The following is a 14455-nucleotide window of genomic DNA, read 5'->3' as shown; positions in this document are numbered from 1 at the left end:
ACACCTGGCATATGGTTTTGTGTAGACAATGCCTCGACTCTGAAGAACTCACAGTCTAGCGGAATGTAATCCGGACCTCGATGGCAGTTGAGCTTAGGGGGTTTTTTGTTTTGTTTTTAACGATATTTGTTAAAAACTTACTATGTGCCAGGCACTGTACTAAGGGCCAGGGTACATAGAAGTCAGATAGGACAGTCGGTATTCCCGTGGGGTCACAGTTTTAATCCCCTTTTTACAGATGAGGTAACTGAGGCACAAAAAAGTTGTGACTTGCCCGAGGTCACATAGCAGCCGGGGTGGGACGTGAGATAAGAACCTAGATTTTTCTGACTCCTAGGCCTGTGCTCTAGCCAATAGATCACGCTGCTTCCCATGGTGACTCATGATCTCCACCATCAGCTTCTTTTTGGTGCTTTTTCAGGCTCTGTTGTACAAACCAATTCTAGTAATTTTAACATTTATTAAGCACTTACTCTGTGCTAATCACTGCATTAGATAAGTACAAGGTGATCAGATCGGACACTCCTGATCCCAGCCAGGGCTCACAATCTATTTTACCCCAGTTTTACAGATGAGGAACTGATGCTCAGAGAGGTTGTGACTTGGCTAGGGTCACCCAGCAGGCCAGTGGCAGAGGTGGGACTAGAACCCAGGGCCCCTCATTCCCAGACCCCAACCTCTTTTGATTTTTGCTACCCTGCCCATTTTTGACACGTGTGTATAATGCACCACTCTTTTCCAACTGGGCCATGTTTAGCACTGATCAGCACCCCAGAAGTGGGGATTAGGAGTGCCATTGGAGTCTGTGACCACAAAGTCCAACATTTAGGGGGACAATTTCCCACTTCCTCTCTTCCTCCTCCCACCAAAGAAGTTTTAAAAAATAGGAGGTAGTGGAAGCATGAATTATCTGAACTGGAGTTGAATAGCCATTGAGGCTGAATGAAGCATATGTGTGTGTGTGTGTGTGTGTGTGTGTGTGTGTGGTGGGGGGGGGGGGTCAGGTGGAGGGCGGAGAATGGCATTAAAGACTGGAATTTAAGGAGAACATTTGGGAAACGTTTCCCCTCTGGGGAGAAAAAGGTGATTTGGAAATTCAGTCCCAGTTCTCAAGTTTTCTCTCTCCTTGACCATCTGTCCTCTAATCTGATTTTTGCCCTTCCTGCTTTTTTCTCCCCCTATTTCACAGTCTTCCTGCTCCCATGAGATGCAGGGCACAGATGAAGGGAGTGAAAGAAGTGAAGAGGGAGCCTTTTCTGCTCTTCCAGGCCCTCCAGGGCACCTTGCTCTAAACTCTGCCTCCTGCCAGACCTCAGTATTTTTCTCCCATCCTTCCCTGATGCCAGAAGAGGGTGGGACTGAAGATTCCTTATAATTTATGCATTCTCTTTTGATTGGGTATTGTTCTATTCAACCTGCTCAACTTACAAATCCATTCTAAATTACACACCAGGGAGAATCAGTGACATTCAGTGTAAACTCCTCATGGGCAGGGAAGTTGCCTTCCAACTCTGTTGTAGAAGAAGTAAGGAGAAGTGGCCTAGTGGAAATAACAAAGACCTGGGAGTCAGAGGATCTGGGTTCTAAGCCCGGCTCTACCACTTGTCTGCTGTTTGACACTGGGAAAATCACTCAAATTATCTGTGCTTCAGTTCCCTCATCTGCAAAATGGGCATTTGTTATCTGTTCTCCCTCCTATTTAGACTGTGAGCCTTATGTAGGACCTGATTATCTTGGATCTAACCCAGCACTTAGTACAGTGCTTGACACATAGTAAATGCTTAACAAATACCACAGTTGCTATAATTATTATTACTCTCCCAAGTGCTTAGTATAGTTCTCTGCATAAAGTAAGTGCTCAGTTAATGTCATTGGTTAATTCAATGGGACACATTTGTTCCACTAAGTAGAAATGTAGCTTTTTCCATCTTTTTTTCTTTATATAATACTTTATCTTATTTCTACCCCCCACCCTACAAATTGATGAGGCGGGGAAATCAATCATATTTATTGAATGCTCACTGTGCAGAGCACTGTACTAAGCACTTGGGAGAGTGCAGTATAACAATGTAACAGGCACATTCTCTGCCCACAATGAGCTGACAGTCTAGAGGGGGAGACAGGCATTAATATAAATAAATTATGGATATGTACATAAGTGTTGAGGGGGTGGTGAATTAAGGGAGCCTGTCAGGATGAGCAAGTCAAGAGAAGGTAGTTTAGATATGGATGCTAAATGGGGCATGATGGGTTGAGGAAATTGGATGAAGAAAATGGGGGAAAAGGGAGATATGTGCAATTTAGCCAAGCTTTTATTTCTGGAATGTAGGTAAACACTTCAAGTCCACTCTGTAGGAGATTATCCCTTTTGAAAACTTGTTTACTGCTAGTATTTGCTGAATGGGCATCTGTTTGAGCTGTTGCATTCCAGTGAGGACTGCACTGCCCGGCACTGAGGAATGACTTGGTGGTTTGTCAAAGGAAAAGTAGTGCCAGTGACTTTTCAGTACAAATTTTGCAAGATAAAATTCAAACACATACACATGCAAGTCGCTTTGGGTTTTCAGAAGAACTGGTTGCATTTTGAAATATGCCTTAGTGTTCAAAGGTGTTATTACTGACAGTGCAGTTTATCAAGACTGAAAAGACTGATGACTGACAGTTGATTCCACGTTGCACACAGATTGTCCTTTGAAATGGCATTTGCATATAATAATAATAATTGTGGTATTTGTTAAGCACTTACTATGTGCCAGGCACTGTATTAAGTGCTGGGGTGGATACAAGCAGAACGGGTTGGACACAGCCCCTGTCCCACATGGAGTTTATGGTCTTGATCCCCATTTTACAGACAAGAGAACTGAGGCTCAGAGAAATGAAGTGACTTGCCCAAAGTCACACAGCAGACAGGTGTGCCATTTGCACTTTGATTCTTGAAGAGAAACAATGTGGCCTAGTAGAAAGAGCACAGGCCTGGGAGTCAGAGGACCTGGGTTCTAATCCTGGCTCTGCTAATTGCTTTGCTGTGTGACCTTAGGCAAGTCACTTCTTGGGGCCACAGTTTCCTCTATTGTAAAATGGGGATTCACTGCCTGTTCTCTCAAATTAGACTGAGGCCTAGAGAAGTGAAGTGATTTGCCCAAGGTCACACAGCAGACAGGTCTATCCTCTTTCCCCTAGGCCACTCTGCTTCTTATGCACTTGAATGAGTGCTTAGGTAATAGGAAACGTTAATGGGTTCTCTCCCGGGGCCTTTCCCACTGGAGCATCTCAACTAAGCCCCAGGGTCAGCAATGAAAGAGAAGTATGCAGCCAAGCTCCTGGCTCCCAAGGTTTCCCCAAGGCCACAGTGGGTTCTCTCCCCCCAGCCCCACTGCAGTCAGGAAGGAAGCAGATTGGGAAGGGCCCCCTTGAGCACCAGCTTAATTCAGACTTCTGCCAGGACAAATAAGGGTCTCTTGAGCTCAGGAGACTGTGGCCTGAGCTGCTCCAGCCCTACTTCACTCAACGGCTGCCCTTGGCCCCTCCTTGGAGTGTGAGTTCCACCACCCAATGCACACTGTGCAGTGATGAAGCTCCAAATCCCGGGGCGGGAACCAGATGCAGCTCAAATAGTGAGTTCCTCGAAAAGCAGCATGGCCTAGTGGAAAGAGACCGGGCCCAGGAGTTGGAAGACTTGGGGCTTCTAATCCCACCTCCACCGGTTGTCTGCTGTGTGACCTTGGACAGATCACTTCATTTCTCTGTGCTTCAGTTCCTTCATCTGAAAAAGGGGGATTCAATACCTGTTCACCCTCCTACTTAGACTGCAAGCCCCATGTAGGACTTGGTGATCTCGTATCTACCCCCAGCACTTAGGACAGCGTGTGGTAATAATAATAATAATAATGTTGGTATTTGTTAAGCACTTACTATGTGCTGAGCACTGTTCTAAGCGCTGGGGTAGATACAGGGTAATCAGGTTGTCCCACGTGAGGCTCACAGTTAATTCCCATTTTACAGATGAGGTAACTGAGGCACAGAGAAGTTGTGACTTGCCCACAGTCACACAGCTGACAAGTGGCAGTGCTGGGATTCGAACCCATGACCACAGTAAGTGCTTAACAAATACCACAATTATTATTGCTTGTGGCATCTGCACAACCTGTGCTCAGACATAGCGCTCTTTCTCCCCAGCGTCCACCGTCGTTAACGTGACGTGAATGAAGCAGTGTAGTCTCGTGGATAGAGCACAGGCCTGTGGGTAGGGAATGTGTATACTATATTGTTGTAATGTATTCTCCCAAGTACTTATTTCAGGGCTCTGCAAACTACAAGTGTGCAGTAAATACGATTGACTGACCTGGGTTCTCATCCCGGCTCCACCACTTGTCTGCTTTGTGACCGTGGGCAAGTCACTTCATTTCTCTGTGCCTCAGTTACCCCATTTATAAAATGGAGATGAAGACTGTGACCCCCCATATGGCACATGGACTGTACTCAACCCTAACCTGATTATCTCGTAGCTACCCCTGTGCCTGGCACATAGTAAGCACTTAACAAATACCATAAAACAAAATGACAAGCTTTTGGAGGAAAGGGTAGGTGCTAAATTCTATTACCTTTTAGATTCTGTGGTGTATTGCTGGTAACCCCAGAGAAATCGTCTCTAGCCTTTAGAGCCACAAAACTGGAAATTCTTGAAATTGTCTGTGGACTAGACGTTAGCAACAACTGATGGAACATCAACTCCCCCTTCTGGCTTTAAAGAAAACTTGATGGTGCAGCTTCCAATCCCTCTCCAAACTTCTTCCAACCTGGCTAAACTTAGCAAAGCTCTTCAGTCAGTCAACTGTATTTATTGAGCCCTCATTGTGTCCAGAGCATTTTACTAAGCCCTCGGGGGAGTACCATACAGTAGAGATGGTAGACACCATCACTGCTCACTTTTATTGTTTCCTACACTTTCCCCTCTCCTCTCCACCACTGGTGATACTCTTCCTTGACAATAAATATTCCCCGGCTCACGTTCTCTTTCCTACATTGGTGCAAATCATTACCACTTCCTCTTCTGGGCATTGTCAGCTGTGTGACTTTGGGCAAGTCACTTAACTTCTCGGTGCCTCCGTTCCCTCATCTGTAAAATGGGGATTAAGACTGTGAGCGCTTAGAAGCAGCGTGGCTCATTGGAAAGAGCATGGGCTTTGGAGTCAGGGCTCATGAGTTCGAATCCCAGCTCTGCCACTTGTCAGCTGTGTGACTGTGGGCAAGTCACTTAACTTCTCTGTGCCTCAGTTCCCTCATCTGTAAAATGGGGATTAAGACTGTGAGCCCCACGTGGGACAACCTGATTCCCCTGTGTCTACCCCAGCACTTAGAACAGTGCTCGGCACATAGTAAGTGCTTAACAAATACCAACATTATTATTATTATTATTATCTTCTATCTGTGGATTTTAAACCTCCCACTTCCCAGACATTCCCACCTTGATTAGGAATATCTGACCTTATTAAGGGTTGTGTAAATTGCCCCTTCATCTTATTATCCGCTATTCTCATTCCTTCAATCATATTTATTGAGCGCTTACTGTGTGCAGAGAACTGTACTAAGCGCTTGGAAAGTGCAATTCAGCAACAAATAGAAATAATCCTTGCCCACAAGGGGCTCACAGTCTGGGGGGGAGAGACATCAAAACAAGTAAACAGGCAGCAAAAGCATCAATATAAATAGAATTATAGACATGTACACTTAATATAAATATGTGCATATATACACAAGTGTTGTGTGGTGAGAAGGGAGGGTGGAGCAAGTGGGGTGATGGGGAGGGGAGGAGGAGCAGAGGAATGGGGGGCTTAGTCTGGGAAGGCCTCCTGGAGGAGGTGAGCTTTCAGTAGGGCTTTGAAGGGGGCAAGTGTGATTGGTTCTCATAGTGCTGCCTGTCTTACCCCCTTCTTTCTCCCTCCCCCATTTGAGTAGACAATGGCCACTCAATTATTTAGGGAGTAATTATCCCATTTGCTGATTGCCCTACTTAAGTAAGCAAAACCTTACTTAAAAATCACCTCCTCCAAGAGGCCTTCCCAGACTGAGCTCCTCTTCCCCCTCTACTCCCTCTGCCATCCCCCCTTTACCTCTCCGCAGCTAAAGCCTCATTTTCCCCTTTTCCCTCTGCTCCTCCACCTCTCCCTTCCCATCCCCACAGCACTGTACCCGTCCGCTCAACTGTATATATTTTCGTTACCCTATTTATTTTGTTAATGAATTGTACATCGCCTTGATTCTATTTAGTTGCCATTGTTTTTACGAGATGTTCTTCCCCTTGACGCTGTTTAGTGCCATTGTTCTTGTCTGTCCGTCTCCCCCGATTAGACTGTAAGCCCGTCAAACGGCAGGGACTGTCTCTATCTGTTGCCGACTTGTTCATCCCAAGCGCTTAGTACAGTGCTCTGCACATAGTAAGCGCTCAATAAATACTATTGAATGAATGAATACTTCTCCTTTGCAGTTGCTGCCATTTCACAACTCACTCAAACTTCCACCAGAGGTCAAATTTTGTCACTCAAAATCAACCCAATGTTACTTGGAAAAGGGATGTTGGGTGAGGAAGTTGATCCTGTGGGGAAAAATGAGACTTGGGGATCAGCAATATATTTCATTTATCTGTGCTTTCTCCTGTTAGCAAAGTTGATTGATTGTAGACTACACACTAAGTGGGATCATTTGTATTCAGGTCTTTGGCTACAAACGCAATACTACTTCCCACAAAAATCTCTGGTAAAAGGCAAAAGGTGTGTGCAATTTGAATAGAGATCAGAGTAGGACTCTGAAGCAGCCCCAACATTGGCTCAATTTAAGGTTTGACTCAAGTATTTTTTAATGGTACCAGTTAAGTGCTTACTAAGTGTTTAGCACTGTTCTAAGCTCTGGAGTAGATACAAGTTAGGCCAAACTCAGTCCATGTTCCACATGGGGCTAGCAATCTAAGTAGAAAGGAGAACCTTCTTTACACTTGAGAAAACTGAGGCATGGTGAAGTGAAATGATTTGCCCAAAGTCACACAACAGACAAGTGGCAGAGCAGGGATTAGAATCCAGGACCTTTCACTCCCAGACCCCTACTTTCTCCACTAGACCACAGTGCTTCCCATCAGCCTCTCTTCCCCTCCGCTGTCCAAGGAGCGCTTAATAAATACTATTGAAATAATGACAGAAACCAGAGTCTACTAACTTCTGTACCAGTTTACAGATGGCACTCTCCACCTCCTTCCCCTCTTCTCCTTTCTCTTTCTTCAGGACTTCCTCGACTACAGTTCCCTCCTTCATATCCCCTCCATAGCACCCAAGCCAACTGCGAAGTTAAACATAGGTCTCCTATGTGTGCATTTGAGATACCCAAAGTAATTTTAACTTTTGTCCAGATGGGTCCATTATAATTCAATTCCATTTAAGATTATTCCAAATCCTGTCAGTTCTTCTTTACAACATTGCTAAAATCTGCCCTTTTCTCCCCATCCTAACTGCTACCATGCTTATCTCTTATCTCCAACCTCGCTTACCTTCCTGCCTCCTGTCTCACCAGACTACAGTTCACTCTCCTGCCTGCATTATTTTTCAAAATAAAAAAACCCTCAGTCCTCAGTGAGACACTCCCCACTTTTCAAGAACCACCAGTGGCTGCCCATCCACCTCCATATCAAACTGTAATTCCTTGCCTTAGGCTTTAAAGCAGTCAGCTTGCCCCCTCCTTAGTAGAGTGCTTGGCACACAGTAACTGCTTCACAGATACCATAATTATTATTATTATCTTTTTTTAATGGTATTTGTGAAGCACTTACTTTGTGCCAGACCCTATTCTAAATGCTGGGGTAGATACAAGCTAATCCGGTTGGACATAGTCCATGTCCCACATGAGGCTCAGAGTAGTGTTAATCCCCATTTTAGAGATGAAGGAACTGAGGTCCAGAGAAGTGAAGTGACTGCTCATACAGCAGACAAGTGGCAGATCTGGGATTAGAACCCAGGTCCTTCTAACTCCCAGGCCCCTGCTCTATCAACAAGGCCACATCACTTCACTTATCTCCTATTAAAGCCCAGTTTGCAAACTCCGCTCTTCTAGCACCAGCTTACTCACTCTGCCCTGATCTCGTCTGTCTCATCACCAACCCCTTTCCATGTCCTCCACCTAGCCTGGAACTCCCGCTTCCATATCTGTCAGACCACCACTTTTCCCTGCTTCAAAGCATTATTAAGATTATTAAGATTACATCTCAAAGAGGCCTTCTCCAATTAAGGCCTCTTTTTCCTTCTCCCTCTCCCTTTTGCTTCGTCTATGCACTTTGGATGTGTGACTTTTAGGCATTTGATATCTGCCCCACTCTCAAATCCACAGCACTTATGTACAAATGTGAAAATTATATATTATACATTATTTATGTGTCTGTCTTCCCCTCTAGACTGTAAGCTCATTATGTACGGGGAATGCTTCTGTCAACTCGGTTGTATTTTACCCTCCTAATTGCTCAGTACAGTGCTCTATACATAGTAAACCCTCAATAAATGCCATTGATGATGATGATGATGATAAAATGGCAAGTAGCCAGAAATTAGGTATAGCTGTCCTTTGAATTTGAAGAAGACACCCAAATTAAAACCTACAGTACCTTAAAGGATATGGTTGCATTGTACTCAGAAAGCTGGTTTGGGATCATGTGAATTTTGGGAACTTTCTCCAAACATTAATATCAGATGTGTGCAGCTGGCAATGAACATCACTTTTTATTTTGGAAATTAACTCTTGGTGTCTTTGATATGCAAATCTCAAGAAGATGCAGCCAGTAATCAAATAGAAGTGTTCACTGCAGGCTTTTCATTAAGTAAAATGAGTAAAGCATTTAACAAGTGGCCAAACCAAATCAATCGATGGTGTTTATTGAGTGCTTACTCTGTGCAGAGCACTGTACTAAGCGCTTGGGAGAGCACAGTATAGAACAGTTGGTAGACAGGTTCCCTGACCACAACGAGTTTACAGTCTAACTGAAGCAATTAGAATTTATTAGAGTTCAATTTACTTTCTATTACAGAGGTGAAAAAATCAGTTCCTTCTTTTCTCTGGTACAAAGTAAATTCCTTTCCTGGGTTGGGTCCTCAATTCCAGTGGTAAAATTTCTAATCCAAGAATGTCCGCCAGTTTAAATAATGATTTCTGTAAAATTTTGCCAGGAGAGGGCAGACTCTTCTGCACTACTCTCCTTGCAAACTCCTTGTAAATACTGCAGCGTAAATAGTAAGTCCTCTCTAGTCTCCGAAACGAGTTCAGGAGGGTGCAGTGAGATTGCTCTTGAGTTGAAGCTTTCCACATCTGTCTACTGCCCACTGAAATATGCCTTCGTATCAATCAATCAATCAATAGCACTTATTGAACTCTTATTATATGCAGACCACTGAACTAAGTGCTTGGGAGAGTACAATACAACAGAATTAGGAGACACAGTCTCTGCCCACAGTGAGTTTACAGTCTAAAGACTACATAGGCCTTGCTCTGATGATTCGGGTGTTTTCTGGCTCTGGTCTATCTAGATGTGTGGAGGATGAGTTTTGGTTTTGGGTGGTGGTGTTTTTGCTTTGTACTCTTTTGCTTTGCCTCTGATTATCCCTATAAAATGGAAAAGTCCTCCCACCCCCAACCCCTGCCCCAATCCTTACTATTAGTACTACTAATAATAATAATAACTTTCCAAGAGCTTAGTACAGTGCTCTGCACACAGTAAGTGTTCAATAAATATAATTGAATGAATGAAAAATATAGTATTCATAAAATGCTTAATTTGTGTTAAGCATAGTACCAAGCGCTGGGGTAGATATAAGCTAATCAGAATGGACACAGTCCAAGTACAACTAATAATAATAACTGTGGAATTCATAAAGTGCTTACTCTGTGTTAAGCACTGTATTAAGCATTGGGGTAGATACAAGATAATCAGATTGGACACAGTCCATGTCCTACATGGGACTCACAATCTTAATCCCCATTTTACAGGTCCCTTACAAGGCTCACAGCCTAAGTAGAAAGGAGAACCGATATTGAATCCCCATTTTACAGCTGAGGTAACTGAGACACACAGAAGTGAAGTGACTTGCTCAAAGTCACACAGCAGACAAGTGGTGGAGCAAGGATTATAACCCAGGTCCTTCTGACTCCCAGCCCTGTGCTCTACCCACCGGACCATGCTGCTTCCCTAAGTTACTCTGAGTGTCCCATTTAACAACAGTTCCCCAGATGGGTGAGGGTCCAGTGGAGTCCGCTGCCACTGAGGTCTCCTAGAGATTGCATTCTGCTGTAGATGGGACATCCCTTTCCCCTCTTAGCCACCGATGTCTGAACAGGGCTCACGGGAATGATGAGGGATCAGAAATATTGAACTGCTGTACTTTCATGGGCAAAGTTGCAAGAGATTCTCTCACACTGATGGAGAAGCCCTCACTATTGTTGTGTCACCTTTGAACCAAAGGGCTAAGCTACCGACGTTTCTAGTTTCTGCAAGTTTTGGGCATTGCCTTTTTTGCCAACACTGTGCTCTTGCTAATTAATAATAAGAAATTAATAAGAAAGTCTGTTTTCTTATTAATAATAATAATAGTAATAATAATAATAGTGTTTGTTAAGTGCTTACTACGTGTCAAGTACTGTTCTAAGTACTGGGGTGGATACAGGCTAATCAAGTTGGACACAGTCCCTGATCCATATGGGGCAGAACATAGGTCCTTCTGACTCTCAGGCCCGTGATTTATCCACCAGGCTATGTTGCTTCCCAAATATGCGTTTTACCCTCTGGTTAGGATTCCCTCAACAATATTTTAATTAACATCATCAAGGTTTTTTTTCCCCTTCCTTTTTCTTTTCTCCACATTTGCCCTTCCTTCTTGGATCCAGATGGATCTACCTAAACAACCGTGCCACTTATTAAGCACTTATTCTGTGCTGGGATAGATATAAGTCAATAAGTAGCAGTCTGACCTATTGGAAAGAGCCAAGGTCTTGAGAGTCAGGAGATCAGGGCTCTATTTCCAACTCTGCCCCTTGCCTGTTGTATGACCTTGGAGAAATTACCCCTAAGTTCTCTGTGCCTCCGTTTCCTTATCTGAAAAATGGGAATTAAAAAACCTGTTCTCCAGACTGTCTCCTAGCTGTTTATATTGTATATAGTGCTTAGTACAGTGCATATGTACTTATGTACATATCTGTAATTTGTTTATTTTTATTAATGTCTCTGTCCCCCTCTAGGCTGTAAGCTTGTGGGAAGAGAACATCTTTACCAACTCTGTTATATTGTATGCTCCCAAGCACTTAGTACAGAGTTCTGTACACAGTAAATGCTTAATAAATACCATTAGTATCATTATTACTATTATATCTGTTCCACCAGCTCCCAACTACCTTTATCAATTAACATTTTGCTGTTAGCATCAGAGTTTTCCTCTCAATTACATGATGCTAGCTACAACTAGCCTCTTTTTTCTTCCTCTCTTCTCCAATTCACTTGACTTTTTTTCTCCAGTCAAGAAAGTGATTATTTGCCTTTTTAGCTCCTGAATCTTTTCCTACACCACTGCTGGTTAACTTGACCAAATTGGTTCCTTCTCTTCCTTCAAGTTCATTTAACCAGGACACAACCAGCAAGCGTCCTTCTGTTTCCCAACCTGAAAGGAAAAAAACAACAACAATTGAAAAGATAACATTATCTGTCCACCTTGTTTCCAGGGAAGGGACAAGGTCTTCTCTGTGTTTAATTGAGTGCTTAGCACGCTGCACATCCTTAATGAATATTAAACAATGGTGAGTAATGAATTATTTAACCTTCAGATTCGGGCTTGGAATCACCTCTCTCTTCATATCCGCTGCAAGTCACTTGCCTCATCTTCAAAGCCTTTATTAAAAGCACATCTTTCTAGTGCACCTTCCCCATCTAAGTCTTCATTTCCTCTTCTCCCACTCCCTTATGTGTTAAGCTTTGCTCTTGGATTCGCGCCCTTTATTCACCCCTCCCTCAGTTCCACTGCACTTATGAACATATCTGTAATTTGTTTATTTTTATTAATGTCTTTGTCCCCCTTTAAGCTGTAAGCTTGTGGGAAGAGAACATCTTTACCAACTCTGTTATCTTGTTTGCTCCCAAGCACTTAGTACAGTGTTCTGCACACAGTAAATGCTTAATAAATGCGATTGATTGATTGCTTGGTATTATCCATCTCCTTTCTTGGTGCACTGATAGAGTTTGTTCGCACTAGATCAATCATTTATTGACTTTTGAGTATATTCGTCCTGTTGAATAGTTTTCTTTTTTCTCATTCAGGGAGTGCAACCGTGAGAAACAGTGGACAAGCAGCTGTTTAAGTTGCTTGCTCAGTCCTGTCAGGTGATGCTCACCCTTTGATTTAAAAGGTCAGGGCTCAGCCTCCCTGCCCAGCTTTTGATGCTGGGTAGCAGCACAACTATTGCAGGATTGTGTTGGAAGCAACCTGAGGCTATAAGAGTTCTTCCCCCTGGAAATGCCCAGATGGAATCTTCAATTGCCTAAAAATGAAATCAAAGGGTCAAAATGAAAGGGAAACTCATGTGCCTGTAACAATAGTACATTTTTAAAAAAATGTTATTTGTTAAGTGCTTACTGTGTTCCAGGCACTGTTCTAAGCACTAAGGTTGACATAAGGTAATTAGGTTGGACTTACTCCATATCCCATAAGGTGGTCACAGTCTTAAATCCCCACTTTGCAGAAGAAGTAACCCAGGCATAGAGAAGTTAAGTGATTTGCCCAAGGTCACACAGCAGACATTGTAGCAGAGCTGGCAGTATTACGCAGGTCCGTCTGACTCCCAGACCCGTGTTCTACCCACTAGACCACACTGCTTCTACTAGGCCATGCTGCTTCTTCATTTATAGGATTAACTTGTAGGGAACTGAGTGATACTAGGTTAATAGGAATAAAAGGAAAAGTGTTGAGAACTAGAACTATGTTATGAGAAGCATAATATATGTTTATAGATAACTATATATATGAGAAGCAACATGGCATAGTGGATAGAGCATGGGCCTGGGAGCCAGAAGGTTCTGGGTTCTAATCCCGCTCTGCCACTTGTCTGCTGTGTGACCGTGGGCAAATCACTTCGCTTCTCTGTGCCTCAGCTACCTCATCTGTAAAAAATAGGGATTAAGAGTGTGAGCCCATTGTGGGACAGGCACTGTGTCCAACTCGATTTGCTTGTAACCACCCCAGCGCTTAATACAGTGCCTGGCACATAGTAAGCGCTTAAGAAATACCATCATTAATATTAGCCCAGTCCTTTTCTGCAGGAATAACTTTGTTTTATGCATTCATATTTTACTATAACAAATTGTTATTCTCCACATTATAATCTAACCAATAAATGCTCCTCTTTCATTACAGAGATCTGTTACTTTTGAGTCTCTCCACAGTTCCATGATTCTTGTAGGTGGGACACGTACGAACCTGTTAAGACTCATACCTAAAGGGATCATGCACGTTCTTCACTGAAGCTAGGAACACCCTGACCGACCACAAAGCCCCGGGCTAGCGGAGAGCTGCAAACGAATTTTGGAGAAATATTCATTCATTCAATAGTATTTATCGAGCGCTTACTCTGTGCAGAGCACTGTACTAAGCGCTTGGAATGTACAAATCGCTAACAGATAGAGACAGTCCCTGCCCTTTGACGGGTTTACAGTCTAATCGGGGGAGACAATAAAGGTCTGGTTCCCAAACTTTTCCACTTAACCCATCGGTGATATTTCCTAAGCCTCCAGAGGCGCAGCGCACTGTACTAAGCGCTTGGAATGAGCAGACTGAATGAGGTGCTGGGACTAAGCGCCAGGAATGAGCAGATTTAATGAGGTGCTGGGACTAAGCGCTTGGATTGAGCAGATTTAACGAGGGTCTGGGGACTTTCCTCCTGCAGACCCCTGCAGCTCTCTCGCCTTGGGGGGGAGGGGGCTGAGGCGGCGTGCAGGACTGCACGTTCTGCAGAGCTGCCTCTTTGGGAGATTTATGCTTAGGGTCGGGGGCAGGGCTGGATAAACGGCGGCGGGTGGGGGTGGGCTCCGTCGGGGAGACCCTCACCCCCAACTCACACTCTGCACGTAGCACTACAGCAAAGGGAGGGGGAGGGAGAGGATCAGGCCACGCCCCCTTCGAGGAATCCGCCCAATCAGCGCTCAGGAGCCCGCCCTCCCCGCGCCCCCATTGGAGGGGATTTAAAGACAGGGGTCGGGGGGCCCCGGGAGCGCCCCCCCCGAGGCAGGGCGGGCACGGGCCGCCGCTCCTGTCAATCCCGCCGGGCGCGCGTGCTGATTGGCCGAGGCAACTAAAGGGGGCGGGGATGGCAGGAGGGCGGGAAAGGAGGGAGAGGCAGCCGCCTATTGGTCGAGGGGGGGGAAGGGGGTGAGGCTCCTTCGCCTGCAAGG

The sequence above is a fragment of the Ornithorhynchus anatinus genome, chromosome 6 (genome assembly GCF_004115215.2).
Source record: "Ornithorhynchus anatinus isolate Pmale09 chromosome 6, mOrnAna1.pri.v4, whole genome shotgun sequence".
NCBI lineage: Eukaryota > Metazoa > Chordata > Mammalia > Monotremata > Ornithorhynchidae > Ornithorhynchus > Ornithorhynchus anatinus.
This window is presented reverse-complemented; position numbering follows the sequence as displayed.